The 23,076-nt window shown below is 49.1% G+C and overlaps 1 protein-coding gene and 1 long non-coding RNA gene across 3 annotated transcripts in view; one reads left to right on the forward strand and one right to left on the reverse strand.

Moving 5' to 3' along the window:
* Nucleotides 1-23,076, reverse strand: part of SCAI (suppressor of cancer cell invasion) — a 1,073,481-nt gene that overhangs the window by 548,749 nt on the left and 501,656 nt on the right. The window lies entirely within an intron of this gene.
* On the forward strand, nt 1,324-1,820 carry LOC120914254. Its single transcript, XR_005743642.1, has 2 exons — nt 1,324-1,364; nt 1,609-1,820. It is a non-coding gene; the product is annotated as an uncharacterized LOC120914254 (long non-coding RNA).

The raw sequence follows: 23,076 nt of genomic DNA on the forward strand, positions 1-23,076 counted from the left end.
AACTTGAAACCGTCACTACTAATTTTATTAAGTCCTGACGCTTTCTCATGAGAAAAGGGGGGATTGAAACCTTCTCCCCCTTTTCTATCATTATTCCATCAAGTTAAACCATGGAATTAAAGTGGTGGTGTGGTGGGTTAAAGGGGAAGGGGTGGTATTTTATAACTTAACTAGCTGAATACCCGGCGTTGCCCGGTCTTCCTATCTTAACCTTTTGGGTAGGAAAATGAAGAGACCACAGTCCCATATACTTGCATGGGACTTGAAACAAAAACCCATCTTTTATATAAGGGTGTAGGTAAGGGTTAATTTAACTGTCATATATTTTTATTTGGCATATAAGTAATATGTGTACCAGGTATTATTGAAATATCTTCAGGCGTACAGAAGTTATGTGGGAACATACATTTCCCATTGATTTGCATGGGACTTTAAACAAAAACCCTGACCCTCACAAATGGGGGTAGTTAAGGGATAGATTAACTATCCTATAGTTAAAGTGGACATATAAGTAACATGTGACCAAGTGTTATCGAAATATCTACAGCCGTTATGAAGTAACATGTATTTCCCATAGAGTTGAATGGGACTTTAAAGAAAAACCCTGACCATGGCAAATGGGGGTGGGTAAGGGTTAAACCACCTATCCTATGTTTGTTGCTGACATATAAGTAACATGTGTGCCAAGTTTCATGTTAATATCTTTAGCCGTTTGGACGTGATGCTGGAACATACATACATACATACATACATACATACATACACACACACGTTGAGTTTTATATATATAGATTACCACTAAATTCCTGTGGTAGGCGTGGGGTTAACATAGTAATCCCGTGTACTCCATCAGGCTCTTTTTTTAACATGAGATTGTCTGAACAAAACAAAGGAAACAAAAACAGCTCATTTTACCATGGTGGCAGCCCAGCTCACACTCAGTCCCCTGTAGTGCCCGCAAGACTCTTTAATATAACATTATCCCATTGGTTAACTGTGTATATAAATTATTTTTTAATTCATATACAATATAGCAGAGTACACAGAATTTGCATACGTTATTAGATTTTTTTTTTTACATATATGAACATTGTGTTATTATAGGAGCTCCTCTACCATCTGTGCGCCCCAAGCGCACAAGGCGACAGGCCGCAGAGGAGGAGGATGAAGAGGAGGAGCAGGAGGAGGATGCAGAGGAGGAGAGGGATGAGGAGCACCCAGGGCCCTCCCATTCGCCACCCCCAGCTCCAGTTGAGGAGCAAGAGGAGGACCTCCACCCCCCCCCCCAACTTCTGGTGGTGTATCGGGTGAAGGAGAAGAGGAGCAGGAGGATGAGACGGTTCCTGTAAACCTCAGTCAGGAGGGTAAATATGTGCACAAAGATTAACAACATTTCAACAATAAGATGTAGATATAAAAATGGACAGCATTTAAAGCGCACCCGTCAGATTTCAGAACAATAATATGGTATTTATGATAGAAGTATATGTGCTAGACACATAACAATTGTGTATACATGATAATGATTGTTTAATAAGCAACATAAATATTTTATTTATTTGGTAACGGTCTTTGAAATCCAAATGTTTTTTTCTTATATCCTAACAGCGTTGAAAAAGATGATGGAAAAACAAATTGTCATCCAGAGCACCCAAGACAAAATTATGCGAAATCAGCGGAAAATTAGGTTTCTGGACCTCCAAAATCAGCAGCTGGAGCAACAGCAGAGAAATAATTTTGCAGAGATGGCAGAGCTTCAGAAGCTCATGCAGAATTACATTTGATTTTTTTTTTCTTTTAATAAAAAATGTTTTTTTTTTTAATGTTTACTTTCTTATTGAGATTGGTAGGTTTTTCAACACATCTAACTTCACATCTAACACATCAACATCAACACATCTAACTTCATAATAACCAAAAACATTTTATACTATTATTTTATTTAACACAAACCTAAGACAAACTAAAATACACGGACACAGACACGACTAACACTAACTAAACTGTTGAAAAATGAATATAACAAAAGCAACAATATATATATAGATAGAGAGAGAGAGAGAGAGAGAAAGAGAGAGAGAGTGCAGATTTCCTCTTGCAGACAGGCTAATGGTTGCAGTATAAAGGCTGCAAACCAGGGTTTAACATAAAGTACAGTGTTTTAGTCACACTTGCTGTTACGATCCGGTCTGGTAGCTTGTAGCGGAGGCTATTGGTGGATCCGCTGTGCCAGAGAGGTCATGAAGTATTACTCAGCATGAAGGCAGCAGCAGTAGTATTAAAATATAATGTAATTATCACACAGGCAACATTTACAAGCAGTAGTGGTAATAGTACTAGATAGCATCTAAACACTTGGGCAAGACTTTACAGCAGCAGTAGTGGTAATAGTAGTATATAGTGCCAAATAACTTGTGACATAGGTGTCTGAGCAGCAGCAGCAGTAGTAGTAGTAGACAATATAGTGTTTTATCACTCGGGAAAGAGGTGCCATGATGAACAGCAGCAGCAGCAGTGGTAATAGTAGTATAGAGTGGCAAATAACTCGTGACATAGGTGTCGTGAGCAGCAGCAGTAGTAGTAGTAGACAATATAGTGTCAAATCACTGGGACAAGAGGTGCCATGATGAACAGCAGCAGTGGTAATAGTAGTATAGTGTGGCACATAACTCGTGACATAGGTGTCGTGAGCAGCAGCAGTAGTAGTAATATTAGACAATATAGTGTCAAATCACTCGGTCAAGAGGTACCATGATGAACAGTAGCCTCAGCAGTGGTAATAGTAGTATAGAGTGGCAAATAACTTGTGACATAGGTGTCGTGAGCAGCAGCAGTAGTAGTAATATTAGACAATATAGTGTCAAATCACTCGGTCAAGAGGTACCATGATGAACAGTAGCCTCAGCAGTGGTAATAGTAGTATAGAGTGGCAAATAACTTGTGACATAGGTGTCGTGAGCAGCAGCAGTAGTAGTAATATTAGACAATATAGTGTCAAATCACTCGGACAAGAGGTGCCATGATGAACAGTAGCAGCAGTGGTAATAGTAGTATAGAGTGGCAAATAACTTGTGACATAGGTGTCGTGAGCAGCAGCAGTAGTAGTAATATTAGACAATATAGTGTCAAATCACTCGGGCATGAGGTGCCATGAACAGCAGCAGTGGTAAGAGTAATAAAAATGGCAAATCACTGGGACAAGAGGTGCCATGATGAACAGCAGCAGCAGTGGTAATAGTAGTATAGTGTGGCAAATAACTCGTGACATAGGTGTCGTGACTGAGCAGCAGCAGTAGTAGTAGTAGACAATATAGTGTCAAATCACTGGGACAAGAGGTGCCATGATGAACAGCAGCAGCAGCAGTGGTAATAGTAGTATAGAGTGGCAAATAACTCGTGACATAGGTGTCGTGAGCAGCAGCAGTAGTAGTAATATTAGACAATATAGTGTCAAATCACTCGGGCAAGAGGTGCCATGAACAGCAGCAGTGGTAAGAGTAATAAAAACGGCAAATCACTCGGGCAAGAGGTGCCATCAGCAGCAGCAGAAGTAATAGAAAGTGGCAAATCTCTCGGACAAAGGGTGACAGCAGCAGTATGAGTAATATATCGGTACATAATCACTCAGCCTTTTGGCATTAGCAGTAGGAGCCCATATGGTGGCAAAATTACAAAAGCTTGAAGTTGCAGTAGCATGGTGATTACATTTGAAAAGCAGAATGACACAGGCCTTAAGTAGCTGTAGCCTGACTATACCATAGTGCCTCATAATTTAAAAGTTTTATTAACGTTATTTCTATGCTATACGTGACTTTTTAAATTCATGATGAGCAATTACTTTTCAAAATAATGTGGCAGCAGCATCAGGACTCCGTATAGTGGCTTAATGACACACCATGGTGTCATGGTCTTACCTCTCTCCTGTCTCCTTCGTTTGACATGTGCTGGCGGCCATCTTGGTTTCTGGGTCTCTTGTAGCCTCCCACCCTGCGGCTCCTCCTTCCCACTGGGAGGAGCTGGATGCCTGGCTCATATATATAGGAGGTCTGTGGCTTCAGTTCCTTGCTTGGTCCTCCTGTGTTCACATGCTTCTAAGACTGCTGCTGGTTCCGATCCTGGCTTTGTCTGACTTCCCTGCTGGTGTCTGATCCTGGCTTCGTCTGACTTCCCTGCTGGTTCCTGATCCTGGCTTCGTCTGACTACCCTTCTGGTTCCTGACCTCTGGCTTCGCAAGACTCTGCTTCGGTTTCACCATCCGTTTGGACTTTTGCTTTACAGCTTGATTTTCAATAAAGCCTTCTTATTTTCACTTATCTCTTGTTGTACGTCTGGTTCATGGTTCCGTAACATTAGGACCAAGCCATGAATTTTGACGGTACAGGGCCATCCTCGCTACCCACGCTGGTTGCCAGACTTGATCAGCAGGATCACCTGTTGGGTCAGTTCGCCGTGGCGTTGCAAACCCTGCTTGAACGCACGGCTCATTTCGCTCCCGTTGCCGATGGGTCGGTTGTCGCTCCTGGGCCCGCTCCTACTGCCGCTCCGGTTGTTGCGCCAGAGTCTACCCCGACACCTGTTGTTGCGCCTGCGGTGTTTCGGGGTATGACCGGTTCTGCCCCCTTTCCACAGCGATTTGGGGGGAGAGCCAACTCAGTGCCGAGGTTTCCTTAACCAAGTGGGCATTTATTTCGAGTTGCTGCCACATGCCTTTCCCACTGAGAGATCAAAGGTGGGCTTCTTGATCTCGCTGCTCTCGGACAAGGCCTTGGCCTGGGCCAGCCCTTTATGGGAGAACAACAATCCGGTGGTTGCCGAGTTTTCCGGTTTTGTTGCTTCTCTTCGGAAGGTATTCGATGTGCCGGCTCGCGCCGCCTCTGCTGCGAAGCTCCTTATGTCCGTCAGACAGGGTTCACGATCCGTAGCCGAATACGCCATTGAGTTTCGTACCCTGGCAGCAGAGGTGGGCTGGAATAATGAGGCTCTGGTCGCTGCTTTCTCTCATGGTCTCTCGAATGCCTTGAAGGATGAGGTTGCAGCTAAGGACCTACCAGTGGAGCTCGAGGCTCTTATTTCTTTCCTGATTTTGATTGACACCAGACTCAGGGAGAGACCTTCCTTTAAGGAGAGCCTGCGGAGGCCTCCTAACAGTTTGGCGCCTACGTTTGCTGTCCCACCCGTGCCTCCCTCTCCTCCCACGCCTCCTGGGGTTGACTTGTCTGGGGGTGAACCCATGCAGCTGGGGTTTGCTCGTCTGTCCGAGGGGGAGAGGGTACGCGAGGGCCGATGCATGTACTGTGGTCTCGGTGGGCATTTTCGGTTGGCATGTCCGAACCGTCCGGGAAACGCTCGCACCTGAGATCCTGTCGGGGGCAGATCTTGGGTGGAGTCTCCTTGTCCCCGGTTTCCCGTGTTGATAAACCACTGATCACTGTTGTCCTCTCCTGGGTCGGGGGCTCGGTGACGACCCAGGCGTTGGTGGACTCTGGTGCTGGTGTTTTTTTCATTGATAGTGAGTTCGCTGCCGCCAATTCCATTCCTCTGCAGGCTCGAGGTTCCCCGCTGGCTCTAGAGGCGATAGACGGCAGACCCCTCCAGCCGTCACACGTGACTCATGAGACCCTTCCAGTGGGGATAGCCATTGGTGCCGTTCACAGAGAGTCGGTCTGCTTCCAGGTTATTTCGTCTCCACACTACTCGGTGGTCTTGGGGTACCCCTGGCTCCAGAAGCATAATCTGACTTTCGACTGGAGATCGGCCGAGATCCTCTCATGGTCACCACAGTGTGGGGCTAGTTGCATCCATGGGCCTGTCAAGTTGCTGTGTGCTTCCTCAGACTCTCTGTTGCCTCCTGAATACGAGGAGTACCGGGATGTATTCGATAAGGTGCGCACAGTTGCCCTACCTCCGCACCGCCCATACGATTGTGCCATAGAGTTACAACCTGGTGCCGTTCCTCCTCGCGGCAGGGTCTATCCACTGTCGGTTGCGGAGAATGAGGCCATGGAGGAGTACGTGATGGAGGCGCTGTCCCGTGGTCACATTCGCAAATCCTCGTCCCCGGCAGGGGCTGGATTTTTCTTTGTGAAAAAGAAGGGCGGTGAGTTGAGGCCTTGCATCGATTACAGGGGCCTTAATCGCATCACGATCAAGAACGCTTACCCGATACCCTTGATTTCCGAGCTGTTCGATCGCCTTAAGGGGGCCACGGTCTTTACCAAACTCGACCTGAGGGCGGCATATAACCTGGTAAGGATCAAGGCGGGCGATGAGTGGAAGACCGCGTTTAACACCAGGACCGGTCATTATGAATCCTTGGTTATGCCCTTTGGGTTGTGCAATGCGCCCGCAGTCTTTCAGGAATTCATCAACAATGTTTTCCGTGACCTGTTGCAGCAGTGTGTGGTGGTCTATTTGGATGACATCTTGGTATACTCTGAATCCATGGAGGCCCACATTCTGGATGTCAAGCGAGTGTTGCAACGGTTACGAGAGAACAAGCTGTTCGGTAAGCTTGAGAAATGCGAATTTCACCGATCCCAGGTAACCTTCTTAGGCCCCGTACACACGACCAAACATGTATGCTGAAACTGGTCCGCGGGCCAGTTTCAGCAGACATGTTTGGTCGTGTGTGGGCGCGAGCGGGCCGAATTCCAGCAAACATTTGTCCGCCGGGCCTTTTCCCAGCGGACAAATATTCCTGGACGTGTTTTAAAACCGTCCGCTGGAATCCTGCCCGCTCGGACATGTACGGTCGTCAGTACAGACCTACCGTACATGTCCAGGCGCCCGCCGTCCCTCGCATGCGTCGAATGACTTTGACGCATGCGTGGAAGCCTTTAAATGGCAGGCCCGCCCACGTCTCCGCGTCATCGCCGCGGCGACGACGCGGACACGCCCCGCGTATTGTTTACGCGCGGACTTCTGTACGATGGTGTGTACAACCATCGTACAGAAGCCCTCTGGCAGACATGTACGGTGAAAACGGTCCGACGGACCGCTTTCACCGTACATGTTTGTTCGTGAGTACCCGGCCTTAGGTTACATCATTTCCGCTGAGGGGTTCTCCATGGACCCTGAGAAGGTTTCGGCTGTCTTACAGTGGCCTCAGCCCAGTGGTCTTCGTTCCTTGCAGCGCTTTTTGGGCTTCGCCAATTATCGGAAGTTCATCAGGGACTTCTCCATGCTGGCCAAGCCTCTCACGGATCTGACCAGGAAGGGCAGGAATTCCCAGGTCTGGCCGCTCGAGGCCATCCGGGCTTTTGAGGCCCTAAAATCCGCCTTTGTGTCGGCTCCGATTCTGTCTCATCCCAACCCTGGGTTGCCCTTTGTCCTCGAGGTGGACGCGTCTGAGACGGGAGTAGGCGCCCTTCTGTCTCAGCGTAGAACACCAGAGGGTCCGCTGCTTCCTTGTGGGTTTTACTCCCGGAAACTGTCATCCGCGGAGTGCAACTATCAGATTGGTGACAGGGAGTTATTGGCCATAGTGCAGGCTCTCAAAGAGTGGAGGCACTTGCTCGAGGGCTCGGTGGTTCCGGTTCTCATCCTGACGGACCACAAGAATCTGACCTACCTTTCTGAGGCCAAGAGATTGACACCACGTCAGGCCAGATGGGCTCTGTTCTTGTCACGTTTTAATTACGTGGTCTCCTACCTACCCAGTTCCAAGAACATCAGGGCGGATGCCTTATCACGGCAGTACTCCGAGCTGTCCAGGGAGGAATCTATACCGACTTCGGTCATACCTCCGAATCAGATCCTGGCCGCCATTCGCACCAGCCTGACCTCTCCCCTTGGTGAGCAGATTTTGGCGGCTCAATCTGGTGCTCCCTCTGGGAGACCCAACGGCAGATGTGCCTGAGGAGTTGCGCACTCGGTTGTTGCGAACCTACCATAACTCCAAGACCGCGGGTCATCCTGGTAAGAATCAGCTGTCCTGGGCTGTTTCACTTCTGTTCTGGTGGCCTTCCCTACGTTCCGACATCGCCGCATATGTAGCGGCATGCTCCGTTTGTGCCCAAAGTAAGGCACCTTCCGTTGGGCCTGCTGCAACCCATAGCCACCGGGGAGCTCCCATGGTCACACCTGGGGATGGATTTCATTGTGGACCTCTCTGCATCCCGAGGCCATACGGTCATTCTCATGATTGTGGATCGGTTTTCCAAAATGTGCCACTGTGTTCCTCTCAAGAAGTTACCCTCTGCACAAGAGTTGGCCACGATTTTTGCCTGGGAGGTCTTCCGGTTGCATGGTTTGCCCAAGGAGATAGTGTCGGATCGGGGGAGTCAGTTTGTGTCCAGGTTCTGGCGCGCCTTTTGCTCCCAGTTGGGGATTCATCTCTCCTTCTCCTCGGCCTACCTCCCTCAGTCCAATGGGGCCGCAGAACGATCCAATCAGGCCTTGGAGCAATTCCTTTGTTGCTATGTCTCCGATCACCAGGACAATTGGGTTGACCTCCTGCCTTGGGCTGAGTTTGCCAGGAACACGGCGGTGAACTCTTCCTCTGGGACGTCTCCCTTCATGGCCAATTATGGGTTCCAACCTGCCGTGTTACCGGAGGCATTCTCTCCCCAGGATATTCCGGCTGTGGAGGATCACCTTTCCGTCCTACGCGCCTCTTGGGTACAGATCCAGAAGTCCCTTGAGGTCTCTGCGCAGCGCCAGAAACTCCAGGCTGATCGCAGACGAGCGCCTGCTCCTTCTTACCAGGTCGGAGACCGTGTATGGTTGTCCACTCGCAACCTCAACCTTCGAGTGCCCACTCCCAAGCTGGCTCCTCGCTTTGTTGGTCCCTTCCGAGTGCTTCGCAGGGTAAACCCGGTAGCCTATGCCCTTGCGCTTCCTCCTGGCATGCGGATCTCCAACGTGTTTCATGTCTCCCTGTTGAAGCCACTGGTGTGCAATCGCTTCACTTCCTCGGTTCCTCGGCCTCGTCCGGTCCAAGTGGGCAATCATGAGGAGTATGAGGTGAGCAATATCCTGGATTCACGTCTGGTCCGCGGTCGGGTGCAGTTTTTGGTCCACTGGCGTGGTTATGGTCCAGAGGAGCGTTCCTGGGTTCCCTCCGCAGATGTCCATGCTCCTGCCTTGCTCCGAGCCTTCCACGCACCCTTCCCTCAGAAACCGTTTTTTGCACCGCGGAGGAGGGGCCCTTGAGGGGGAGGTACTGTCATGGTCTTACATCTCTCCTGTCTCCTTCGTTTGACATGTGCTGGCGGCCATCTTGGTTTCTGGGTCTCTTGTAGCCTCCCACCCTGCGGCTCCTCCTTCCCACTGGGAGGAGCTGGATGCCTGGCTCATATATATATATAGGAGGTCTGTGGCTTCAGTTCCTTGCTTGGTCCTCCTGTGTTCACATGCTTCTAAGACTGCTGCTGGTTCCGATCCTGGCTTTGTCTGACTTTCCTGCTGGTTCCTGATCCTGGCTTCGTCTGACTTCCCTGCTGGTTCCTGATCCTGGCTTCGTCTGACTACCCTTCTGGTTCCTGACCTCTGGCTTCGCAAGACTCTGCTTCGGTTTCACCATCCGTTTGGACTTTTGCTTTACAGCTTGATTTTCAATAAAGCCTTCTTATTTTCACTTATCTCTTGTTGTACGTCTGGTTCATGGTTCTGTAACACATGGAAATATTTATGCCCTTAACACTACCTGCCCACTATGAGTTGCAAAGGTATACAGTGAGGAAAATAAGTATTTGAACACTCTGCTATTTTGCAAGTTCTCCCACTTGGAAATCATGGAGGGGTCTGAAATTGTCATCGTAGGTGCATGTCCACTGTGAGAGACATAATCAAAAAATTGTTTTTCCAGAAAGCACAATTTATGATTTTTTAACTATTTATTTGTATGATACAGCTGCAAATAAGTATTTGAACACCTGTCTATCAGCTAGAACCCTCAAAGACCTGTCAGTCTGCCTTTAAAATGTCCACCTCCACTCCATTTATTATCCTAAATTAGATGCACCTGTTTGAGGTCATTAGCTGCATAAAGACACCTGTCCACCCCATACAATCAGTAAGAATCCAACTACTAACATGGCCAAGACCAAAGAGCTGTCCAAAGACACTAGAGACAAAATTGTACACCTCCACAAGGCTGGAAAGGGCTACGGGGAAATTGCCAAGCAGCTTGGTGAAAAAAGGTCCACTGTTGGAGCAATCATTAGAAAATTGAAGAAGCTAAACATGACTGTCAATCTCCCTCGGACTGGGGCTCCATGCAAAATCTCACCTCGTGGGGTCTCAATGATCCTAAGAAAGGTGAGAAATCAGCCCAGGACTATACGGGAGGAGCTGGTCAATGACCTGAAAAGAGCTGGGACCACCGTTTCCAAGGTTACTGTTGGTAATACACTAAGACGTCATGGTTTGAAATCATGCATGGCACGGAAGGTTCCCCTGCTTAAACCAGCACATGTCAAGGCCCGTCTTACGTTTGCCAATGACCATTTGGATGATCCAGAGGAGTCATGGGAGAAAGTCATGTGGTCAGATGAGACCAAAATAGAACTTTTTGTTCATAATTCCACTAACCGTGTTTGGAGGAAGAAGAATGATGAGTACCATCCCAAGAACACCATCCCTACTGTGAAGCATGGGGGTGGTAGCATCATGCTTTGGGGGTGTTTTTCTGCACATGGGACAGGGCGACTGCACTGTATTAAGGAGAGGATGACCGGGGCCATGTATTGCGAGATTTTGGGCAACAACCTCCTTCCCTCAGTTAGAGCTTTGAAGATGGGTCGAGGCTGGGTCTTCCAACATGACAATGACCCGAAGCACACAGCCAGGATAACCAAGGAGTGGCTCTGTAAGAAGCATATCAAGGTTCTGGCATGGCCTAGCCAGTCTTCAGACCTAAACCCAATAGAGAATCTTTGGATGGAGCTCAAACTCCGTGTTTCTCAGCAACAGCCCAGAAACCTGACTGATCTAGAGAAGATCTGTGTGGAGGAGTGGGCCAAAATCCCTCCTCCTGTGTGTGCAAACCTGGTGAAAAACTACAAGAAACGTTTGACCTCTGTAATTGCAAACAAAGGCTACTGTACCAAATATTAACATTGATTTTCTCAGGTGTTAAAATACTTATTTTCATCACTGTAAATACATCAGGGAATGAATGAATGAATAGCCTTCAGCGCCCTGAACCGACGGCGGGTGCCAGAAAGTCACCGCCGATCCAGGACTCATTCATCTTGATGAATGTGAGTCTGTCCGTGGAGTCTGTGGACAGACAGGTCCTCTTGTCCGTGACCACCCCACCTGCCGCGCTGAATGTCCGCTCAGATAGTACGCTGGAGGGGGGGCAAGACAATAACTCCAGCGCATACTGAGCGAGCTTGGGGCAGGTGTCCAATCTGGCAACCCAGTACTCCATGGGGTCGTCGGTGCTCATACTGTCAGAAGCACCGACGGACGCCATGTAGTCTGCCACCATGTGGGCCAGCCGCTGGTGGGGACTGCTGCTGCTGCTGGTACTGGTACTGGGTCGCTCAGATTGGAAGAACATCCTCATCTCACCCATTAGGTCCCCTGCTCGGCTGCTGCTGCTGCTGGGTGCAGCCACCTGCTGGGTGAGATGAGGGGGGACAACTGGAGGCCGGGGAGTTGCCTGCTCCAACCGGCTGACTATGCGTGCCTGCAGTTCCTCCATCCGGAGCTGCCTCCGGCTGGCTGGGAGGAACTGCTCCAGTTTACCCTTGCACCTTGGATCTAAAAGGGTGGCCATCCAAAATTCATCCCTCTCCTTGATAGTCTGAACCCGGGGTCCCTCCTGAGGCATCTCAGCATGTGGGCAGCCATGGGGAAGAGCACAGCCCGCTGTGACTCCTCATGGCTGCCCGGGTCCATGACGTCCGACTCTTCAAGCTGGAGGCGCTGCTGCTCGCGCTCAGAGATGCCCAACCCCCGGACTATCGGTGCCCCCAACACCGGCTCTCCCTCCTGACCAGGCCCTGACTCCAGGACGACACCAGTAACCTCCTCATCTTCATCATCCTCCTCCTCCTCGTCCTGGGCCTGGTCTTGGTGGAGCAGTGTTGCCTCCTCCTGCTCCACCAAGGCACTCTCCCCAGCTTCGAGCAGGCGATCTAGTGCCCTGTCCAGCAGGAACACTATAGGGAGCACGTCATTGAGGCCGACATGCTCCCTGCTCACCATCTTGGTCGCCTGCTCGAAAGGGGCCAACACATGGCAGACCTGGTGTATCTGCCCCCACACCGCACAGGTGATGTACGGGAGGGTTTGTGATGGCCCGGCAGTGCCTTGATCCAGCAGGTATTCCTTCACCGCCCTTCGCTGCTCCCACAACCTCTCCAGCATGTGGAGGGTGGAGTTCCACCGCGTCACACTGTCCACAATCGGCCTGTGAAGGGGCAGGCTGTTGTCCCGCTGAAGTGGCTGGCAATCCTACGCACCCTTAGCACAATGTCACTCAACCCGGGATAGGTGCGCAGGAACTTCTGCACCACAAGGTTGAGGACATGTGCCAGACAGGGCACGTGGGTCAGACTGCCAGCCTGGAGGGCGGAGAGTAGGTTGCTGCCGTTGTCACAGACAACCATACCTGCCTGGAGCCTTCGGGGTGTCAGCCACTTCTGGACCTGAGCCTGAAGTGCGGTCAGCACTTCTTGTCCAGTGTGTCTCCGGTCCCCTAAACTAACAAGCTGGAGCACGGCCTGACAGCGCACGTGCCCCACACTTGAGTAGCTACGGGGGCGCTTGCTGGGAGGCTCAGCAGCTGCGGAGACAGTGGATTGACGGAGACCAGCAGTTCTCCCCTGGACACCCCGGGGCGGCACCACAAAATCTGATGCCGCCGATCCCTCCCCGGCGCCTCGGAGGGAAACCCAATGGGCCGTGAAACTGATGTACCGGCCCTGCCCATGCCTGCTAGTCCAGCCATCCATTGTGAGATGCACCCTGTCGCTGACAGCGTGATCCAGTGACAGGCTTACATTCTGCACAATGTGCTGGTGTAGGGCAGTGACACCAGTCCTGGCAAAGAAATGGCGGCTGGGGACACGCCGTTGGGGTTGGGCCTGCTCCAACATCTGCCTGAAGGGGTTGCAGTCAACGATGTTGAAGGGCAGCAGATGTTGGGCAATAACCCTTGCCAGGAGCCCATTGAGGGAACGCACACGTCGGTCTCCAGGGTGGAAGGGAGTGGTGCGTTCAAAGGCGTCGGAAAGCGACGCCTGGCGCCGGACGGCAGGACACAGACGAGGAGGGTGCTGTGGAAGTCTGGCTGCCAGTACCAGTACCTCTACTAGAGGGAGCGGGGGGGCATGACCTGCTGGGAACAGATGAAGCTGTGGCAGGGGCTGCTGTACCCTGCTCACTTGTGGTGGTGGCGCTGCTACCACCACCACGCTTCATCTGGTCATACTCCCGCCAGTGATTTATTCTCAGGTGCTGGTTCAGGGCTGTGGTACCCACCCGAGCCAAGCACTTCCCTCTCTTCACCCTGGCACGACAGATCTGGCAGATGGCCACGGTAGGGTTATCTGCTACCAGGGTGAAGTAGGCCCAGACAGGTGACTTCAGCGCCGCCCTCCTGTCAGATGGGGTGACGCTGACTTGCACCTGCTGGGACTCGGTGTGCACAGCTGGAGCTGCCTGCTGCTGCTGACACCTCCTGCTGCCATCACCAGTGGAGACCCTGACGCTGGTCTCCCTGGTGACCTGGCGCACCGTTTCCCCAGGGTGCCTACCTTCCTCGTCGTCACTGCTGCTGTGAACCAACAAGGCACTGGCAGGTGGCACCCATGTTGTGTCACCATCGTCTTCGCCCCCAGATATGTCAGACCCAGGGCTGAAATGTGGTGGTCTGAGGGAACCAGCTGACATGGAGCCGCTAGCCTGGCTCCGCTGTCCCCTCACTGATGCCTGGGTCTGACTAGGTGCGGGTGTTTCCTGCACAAAAACACCAGCACCACTTGGAAGGGATGTCTCTGGGATACTGACAGCAGGTACCCCATCCTCCTCCTCCATCATCCCTTCAAAAAGGTCCTGACCATCAGGACAGAACTGGATGTCTGCCTGATGCATGGCCTCCCCCAAGATATCCCTCTCACTGTCGCTGTCAAACAGTAAGAGGCTGGACTCTTGGGGGCGGGTACTAAAGGCACCGGTGTACTGGTGGTGCTACTGGGAGTCGGGACTGACGACTCAGTGGCACTGCTGTGCCCCATATAGTCCACCACTACTGGAGCCTGAGAAGGCAATATCGGGCGGCTGCCCGATGGAAAAAACTCACGGATGAGGCGGACTCCCCTTCCACCTGATCCTCTACCACTAGTAGGGGCGCGAGAGGTACCCCATGCTGACAGCGACCCAGCACTGGGAGTAACTCCCCTACCCCTGCTGCCACGGCCACGTATGCTGCTCATACTTGCTGATGTGGGGGGGGGGGGTAAACTTTATTGGGGGGGGGAATGTGAGGAAGGAGTTTTTTTTTTTTTTTTTAAAGACAGGCACGCAGACAAAGACGTAGACAGACAGCTACTAAACTTTAATAAAACTAGTACACTAGTACACTAACTGACAAGGGCAAAGACAAGGACTACAAAAAATAAAAATAAATATGCACTAAACAAACACTAACTACTTACACAAATTTAGATGACTATAAACTAAAGCTATATTTTTTTTTTTTTTACACAAAACACAGACACTAAACACACACTAAACTAAGCTACCTTAAAGAAATGTACACTTACACAATGTACACTTACACTAACTACACAGAAATCTATCTAACACTAAGCTACACTAAGCTGGACAAAACAACACAAATCTTAGCTTTTAAAAAAGCTGTTGGGTCTTTTGCTTTGAAAAAAGCAGTTTAGAATCAGGAGAATATGAACTGAAATCAGTATAGCAAGGAAGCACAATGCTGATGCTGTACGCTGTAAGATCACACAGAAACACTCCACTCTCTCTAGCCACCTTGTGAATCTGCACTGAAATACTGCTGGGAGTGATCTTATATAATGGTCGTGCAGGCAGGTTCCTATTGGTTGCTGTGGAGGTTGCTAACCTCTGACAAGTGTGGTAGGAGAACTCCGATTGGCTCTGATGCAAAAGAAGGGCGGAGAAAATAATCGCGCAATATTGCTTTTGCCGAATATTCGCATTGCGAATATTCGGCAATATAAAATGATCGCTTCAGCTACTCGGCCCAGGGTCTCTAATCATACCAGCAATGCTTTTAGACGTCGATGGAGATCACTAGGATGTGATCTGTTTTAAAAATAAAATTGAAAAAATACGAATATTCGGAATAGCGAATATTGGACGCGAAATTCGAGATATTTGCTAATACTCGAATATGCCATATTCGAGCCGAATATTCGCAATACGAATATTCTTGAGCAACACTACTAGGGACCACAGTGGTGTGCATGCGTGCATTCTCCTTGTGCCATGATGAATGTGTGTGTTTAACGTGCAAAGATGTCTTCTGTGAGGCGTCTCCCGACTGCTGCTCCCTCAGCAGACGGGGTACCCTCGGTTAGGGGGGGGACTGTGTGGTTGGGGGGGGTCAGGTCATCACGTAGGTCAATCTCCAGGCCTTTTCTCATGGCGTAGTTGTGCAGCACGCAACATGCACCGATTATCTGGCACACAAAGTTTGGGGAATACAACAGGGTCCCCCCGGACTTATCCAGGCATCAGAAACCGGACTTCAGGAGGCCAAATGTGCGTTCCACCACTGCACGGGTACGTATGTGTGCAGCATTGTAGTTTTGCTCTCCTGTAGTTTGGGGATTCCAGTATGGAGTCATGAGATGGGGTCCAAGTGCATATGCAGAGTCACCTGGAAGGGAAAAGACAGGAGGATGTTAGTCGTGCATGTGCCCCTCGTGATGTCTGCATCATGGGGTCGGACAGTCATGCCTGACTCCCATGTCACTCACCAACCAGCCAGCTGTCCCCATACACGTTCTGTTCAAAATCTGTTGGGATGGTGCTTTGACGGTATATGTAGCTGTCGTGGCTGGACCCTGGGTGTTTGGCACGGACGTGCCATATGAGGCATTGGGCATAGGCTTCACCTGTACGTTGATGGAATGGCAGTGCTTCCGATTGCGATATATGTGCTCTGTGTCACGGGGGGCTGTAGTGCCACATGTGTGCAATCAATGGCCCCCACAGTGTGTGGGAATCTGGCAATTCTGTAGAAATCCGCCATTGCCTTCTGCCGCAGATGCTCCTGGGTGGGTCTGATGAAGTGGTGGGACATACGTCTGAGGATTGCGGGGACAACCTGGTGCACAACTCTGCTCATGGTGGATTGTGACACCCCAGCCACTACTTCACTTGTACGCTGAAAAGATCCACTGGTGAGGAAATGCAGTGTTGCCAGTACCTTGACCAGTGGCTGCACTGCATGTGCACGATGTGTCTTGCTGGTGATGTTATCATGCAGGGTTGTGGCTAATTCTAGGATGGCATCAGGGCTGAATCTAAAGATGCAATACACCTCGGAATCACCCATGCCAAAGACGTCCATGCGCGTGCGGTATATCCTCTCCCGTGCCCTCCTACGAGTCGGTGAACCCATTAGTAGTGCTAGGACCACGGCTGCCCCTGGCATGTTGGCACACAGATGTGTTCTCCTGCAAGTGTGGTTGCTCAGCTCGTCCGTAACGGTGCTGCTGTAGCTGCTCTCCAGCTGACCTGTGCACGTCTGGTGCAAAGATATTCCAGCTTTTTGATGGAATAACTTTAGGCCTGACGCACGACTTACGCGCACCACGCGTAGCCTGCGTCGGGCGCACTTACATGCGTGAATCGGCGTATCTCCCTCATTTGCATATTTGAATAGGAAATCAATGTGAGCGCAAGATGTGTCGAGCGTAAATATGCGCCCACGATATGCCGGCGTAGGAAAGTTACGTCGGTCGGAGGAAGCCTATTTTCAGGCGTATCTTGTTCTGTGGGTACAGAACATAAATATGCCGGCGCATATTTACACTTATGCCGCGTATCTGTAGATACACCGGCGTAAGTCTTTCTGAATCTGGCTTTAAGACACGGGTCAGAAATGTCTACTATGAACATGGGAATAAGTAAGGTAAACTGTTAACCTCACTCACTTAGGGAAAGTTCTCTTAAATATTATATTCCACACATTAATTCCGGTAAAGGGAACGCTGTTATATGTCCGGTGATGTGGCTGAAGTCTTCAGAGAGTATTATTTTTTATTTTCCTTTTGTGTATAATAGGTTGGTGTCATAGTGATGTTTTGTTGTTTTTGAATCATCGTACAGTTAGGTCGATAGAGACCTAAGAGTTTGCTATCACTGGAATTAAAAATACAAGGAATACGATTTTTGGACTTTGTGTGCCCATTTAAGAACTGAATTTTGCTTATGCTATATCTCTTGGTATGCACGTAATTGCTTCTTCTATGTTTTTTAGACAAACTGATTAAAATAAAAGAATAAAAAAATGCATTTCAGTAATTCTATACAGAGAAAATTGAGTACTGTCCGTGATACTTTTTTTTTATTTGCACTAACATATAATTTTTCAGGAAAAGCTTTTGGGGTATGTCCCCTTCTCCAAGGTCCAAGCAGTACTGATTCACAATTTTTTTTAGCAGAATGTTGAAACAAATCAAGGGAAAAAAAATCTGAGGGAAAGGAAGAAAAAAAAGACATACAAATCAATGGTTATAAAGATAGCAGCAGAGTTAGTGAGATGAGACAGAGGGAGAGCTATAGACTTGAGAGAGGGATGCTAGTCACAGAGGGGGGTCATAAAGCTGTAGTATAATGGGTAAGGAAACAATATCTAAATTGAAGCCATTAGTTTTTGTGTCAAAAAGAATAATCATTCTTAGTTCAAATGATTTCCTTTCCTGGATAGTTCTGAAATTCCCATTAAGAACTAAAACATTGAGGTTTTATATAGTGTGGTTCGGTTGTGAGAAGTGATGTCCCATAGGTGTGCATAAACTGTCTTCTTTATGTTCCTTGATGGTATGTCTGTGCAAAATCATCCTCGCTTGCAACTTCTGTCCTGTTTCACCAACATAAGATCCTTTTGCCACACCTTTTGCATTGGATGAAATACACAACATTACTGTAGGTACAGTTGTAAGATCCCATGATATTGAAGGTCCCATTTGTGTGTGTGACACTTTTGGATAGATTGATCCGATTGCACAGTTTGCAGCGTTTTTTATTGCAGGGTTTGCCACAATTATGTGTGACTTCATAACCAGAGTGAAGTTTCCTGTTGATTAGTTTGTATCGAAGGTTGGGTGGTTGTCTGAAAGCCAATAATGGGGGTTGTTGGAATATTCCTTTCAGAGTTTTATCCTCTGTTATAAAGGGTTGCAAATCTTTGATTATCTTTTTGATCCCTTCTAGTGTTGGGTTGTAATTGGTCACTAGAGGTACTCGGTTATTTGTTTTTTTTTCTCTGTTGATGGTTTTGTCTTGGTTTCTTATGGAAAGAGCCTGCCAGTGTTCGAGATGTTTATCTCCATCTTCTGGAGCTGAACAAATTCGGTGGTATCTGATGGCCTGGCTGTGTATGATGGCTCGTTTAGTGTGTTGGGGGTGAAAACTGGAACTATGAAGATAGCTGCATCGTTCAGTCAGTTTTCTGAATATCGAAGTGTGAAAGCTTGTCATCCCTGATGTATACTGTAGTGTCTAGAAAGTTGACATTGGTGTGTTCGAATAATCCATTTTTAGTTTGATAGATGGGTGAAAAGTGTTTATCAATGAGAAGAATTGGTTTAGATTTTCTTCACCTTCAGTCCATATCATGAAGATATCATCAATATAGCGATAATATCTGTATGGCTTTTGTTGTATGCCGTTCACTAATTTGTCCTCCAGGTCAGCCATAAATAAGTTTGCATATTGGGGTGCCATTTTGCTTCCCATATTAGTACCTATACACCGGAGATAGATGTCACTATTAAAAGGGAAGTAGTTGTGTGTAAGAATGAATTTGATGATCTGTGCAACATGCTCAGCGGTGTATTTGTGGTTTGGTGAGGATGATAAGAATCTGTGACATGCTGCCAACCCATCCTTGTGAGGGATGTTACTGTACTCTACATCCATAGTGACTAGAAGTGTATTTGGGGGTAATTGTTGTATATTGTTAAGCTTGTTCAGAAAATCAGTGGTGTCTTGCAGGAGTGTTCATGACTAACTGTTTTAACATGTTTCTACAAGGCCTGAGATATGTTCGGTAAGTGTATGCATACCTGTTATAATGGGTCTGCCTGGATTTCCTGGCTTGAGAATCTTGGGCAGCATGTATAAGTCTCCAATATCTGGATTATCCGGAATCGCATTGATGAGTTCTGAATGTAGGTGGCTTGGTATTGTTGCAATCAGACCTTTTAATTGCTTAGTGGAACAGATGGTGGCTAGGGATAGGAGGGACACGAGTGTCAGGGAATGTTGCTTGCAGAGCTTGCGATGAGAGTTGTAGACTTGGTAGAACAAGCAGGACAGCAGGTAAGTAGCTAGGATGAAGCTCAGAAGATCTGCTGGTATTAAGGAGGAACTCCAACCCACTCGCAGGTTCGGCCTGGTGGCTTGCCAGTAATTTCTGTGGTCAGGAGACAGGAGGTTACTGGACTCAGAGGAGCTGAGATGATAGGAAGCCAGCACAAGTTCCCAGAGGCAGTGTCAGAGCCGGACAGCCGATGGAAGCAGGATCGTGAGAGAAGCCGGGTTCGGTAACAGGCAGACTGCAATGTACAAGTCATAAGCAGGAGCGAGGTCAGGTGGAAGCTGGAGTCAGGAACCAGGAGATGTTAGAGTTCAAAAGCAAGAGTCAAGGAAGCCGGAGTCAGTAACGGGTATCAAGCAGGTATAGCAGAGTTCAGAGAATCAGGGCACAGCTGAAGACCAGTCAGCACTGAAAAGAGTCTGAAAGCCCCTTAAATAGGCCGTCTGGCGCCAACTGGCGTTAGGGACGCGCTCCTGCGCACCGTTCGTTGCGCTCGTCTGTTGTTGTCCGGGAACGTGTGCCAGACGTGAATTAGCTGTTCTCTTACAGGGTGCCACTTCCTGGCTTCACCCCAGGCAAACAAAAAAAACTAAGTTACTTACCAGTAACATCATCTTTTCCAGGAGTCTTTCAGGACAGCCACCTTAGAGAGAACCTGGCTCCTCCCTTCTCAGGAAACACCGCCTTCAAATCACAAGATTTAAGCCTCATCCTCCCGTCGGCCCCTCAGTTCTTCGAGAATACCTCCGGACACAAGAACACATCATACAAAATAATCTTACCTGACGGTCTCATGCGATGAGTTCTCAGATATCCAATAACCCTGGGTGGGTACCGGTGCTGTCCTGAAAGACTCCTGGAAAAGGATGTTACCGGTAAGCAACTCTGTTTTTGCCCTAGTCCGTCTTCCAGGACAGCCACCTTAGAGAGGATAAGCGAGCACCCTACCTTAGGGTGCTATTACAGCCTGCAGTACTTTTGACCAAAGGCCTGGTCCTTGGCTGACAGCAGGTCCCATCTGTAGTGCTTCACAAACGTGGTAAAGCTGGACCATGTTGCAGCCCTACAAATCTGCTCTGGAGAAGCACCAGCCCATTCTGCTTGAGAAGTCGCCACTGCGCTGGTGGGATGTGCCCTGGTACCATCCGGGGGCTCCAACCCCCCTATCACATAAGCCTGAGCAATAGCTGACCTCAACAATCTGGCTACTGTGCATCTGGAGGCTTTGGGCCCCTTCCTAGCCCCTGAAAACAACACAAAAAGGAATCAGATTTCCTAAATTGTCTAGTACTATCTGGACGTTAGGAGGTGCATCCTTCGGTATTTAAATTATGAAAAGTACGTTCCTGTTCCCTCGCAGCATTCAAACAGAAAGTAGGCAAAATTATTTCTTGGCATCTATGAAACCTAGAGGCCACTTTTGGCAAAAAGGCCGGATCTGTTTTAAAAATCACACAATCCGGAAACACCTGAAAAAAGGGAGCCCTGATAGAGAGGGCTTCGAGTTCACTCACTTGCCTTGCTGTAGTGATCGCCACTAAAAACACTGTCTTGAGGGTGATCAACTTTAACGTGCAGGAGCCCAGCGGCTCAAACGGTTCCCCTGTAAGGAATTCAAAACTAAGGAAAGGAAGAAATTCTGACTGGCCTCTGTCTGTCTAAGGCTTTAAAAACCTTACTACCCACGGATCTATCGCTAGCTGTTTTTCCAAGAACACTCAAAGCAGATATCTGTCCTTTCAAGGTGCTAAGAGCTAATCCTTTTCCTGCCCCAGACTGCAGAAATTCCAGCACTGCTACAGAACTGCGTATGTCAAGAGTTTTCTGAGCACCAGCTATTGAAACGTTTCCAAACTTTTAGATAGCCAGGCTCTTCAAGATGGAGAACCACAGTCTCCTGGGCCAATGTGGCGCAATCAAAATGAGGGTTGTACTCTCTACCTGGAACTTCCTCAATACTGCTGGAATTAACACAGGAGGGGGGAAAGCATAGCACCTTGAGAATGTCCAAGTTTGAGCCAGTACATCTATTGCCAAATGCCCCACCCCGTCTGTCCAGGGAAAAGAGACCTGCTTTGGCAGTTTGTCTTGAGGCGAAAAGGTCCACACATGGTATACCCCACTTTCGGACGATCATGTTGAAGACCTCCTGGTCCAAGACCCAGTCGCCCTCCCTCAGTGTTTTCCTGCTGAGGAAATCCACTACCTGGTTCTGTTCCCCCTTTAAGTGTATTGCCGATAGGGACAGAACGTTGACTTCGGCCCATCCGAGGATGGCTTCTGCTAGAGCCCACAGGGATCCACTTTTTGTACCCTCCTGCCTGTTGATGTAGGCCACTGCTGGGGAGTTGTTCGACCGGACTCGCACATGCTGACCTTGAAGTTTTCCCTGCAAGGATCTGAGTGCCAGCTCCACTGCCCTCAGCTCTCTCCAGTTGGAGGACCTCTCTGCGTCCTCTCTCCCCCAGGTACCTTGTACCATCCTGGGACCCAAGTTCACTCCCCAACCTGTGCCGATGGCATCGTTCGTGACAGTCCTGGACACCGGTAGGATCCATTTGAGACCCTGCAACAGATTTGCCCCCTTTCTCCACCACCAGAGGGATCATTTGACCTGACTTGGAACCAAAACCAGGGAGTCCAAAGACCCCTGACTGTGGCCCCAGACCCTCAGAATAAATAGCTGTATCGGGCGAAAATGCAGCCCCTTCCACTGAACTGCCGGGAGCGTGGATGTCAATAAGCCCAAGGATGACATAGCCTTTCTTAACGAGACCTGACAGCTGCCATGAAGAAGCAACAATGCTTTGTCTACCTTCAGGACTTTTTCTGGGGGAAGGAAGACTCTTTGATTTGTTGAGTCCAACACATAGCCTAGGAAGGTGACTTTTTTGGATGGAACTAGGCTTGACTTTTCTAGGTTCAAGAGCCATCCTAAATTCTCCAGGATGTATTTTGCTACCTGAAAATCCTGAGACAACTGCTCTGGAGATGGGGCAAACAGGGGAAGGTCGTCTAGGTATGCGACTACTGCGACTCCCTTAAGTCGCAGGAGCGCCAAGACTTCCACCATCACGTTGGTGAAGATGCAGGGGGAAGATGATAGACCAAAGGGGAGAGCTTTGAACTGAAGATGGAATACCCCTTCCCCAGTTTTTACCGCCAGTCTGAGGAACTTATGATGGTCCTCTGCGATGGGAATGTGCAGATATGCATCTTTCAGATCGATCAATGCCATGAAGCAGTTCGGTGAAAGCAGCGCTTTCACCGAGTAGATCGAGTCCATTCAGAAACCTCCTGTAGGTGACTGAGACGTTCAGAGGCTTCAGGTTCAGGATGAGCCTGAATTTTCCCGAAGGCTTGAGGACCACAATGATGTGGGAATAGAAGCCTTTGCCCATCTCTAAAGTTGGGACCCGGGCTACCACCTCCTGTTCTTCCAACTGTAAAGAGGAAAGAAGAGCTGAAGACTTTTCTACACACCTTGGTAGGTCGGTGACCAAGAGTCTGAGTAGGGGAAGATTTGAAAACTCCAACCGATATCCTCTGATGATCCCCAATACAAACTGATTGGAGGTGATCAT

The sequence above is a fragment of the Rana temporaria genome, chromosome 9 (genome assembly GCF_905171775.1).
Source record: "Rana temporaria chromosome 9, aRanTem1.1, whole genome shotgun sequence".
Lineage (NCBI taxonomy): Eukaryota > Metazoa > Chordata > Amphibia > Anura > Ranidae > Rana > Rana temporaria.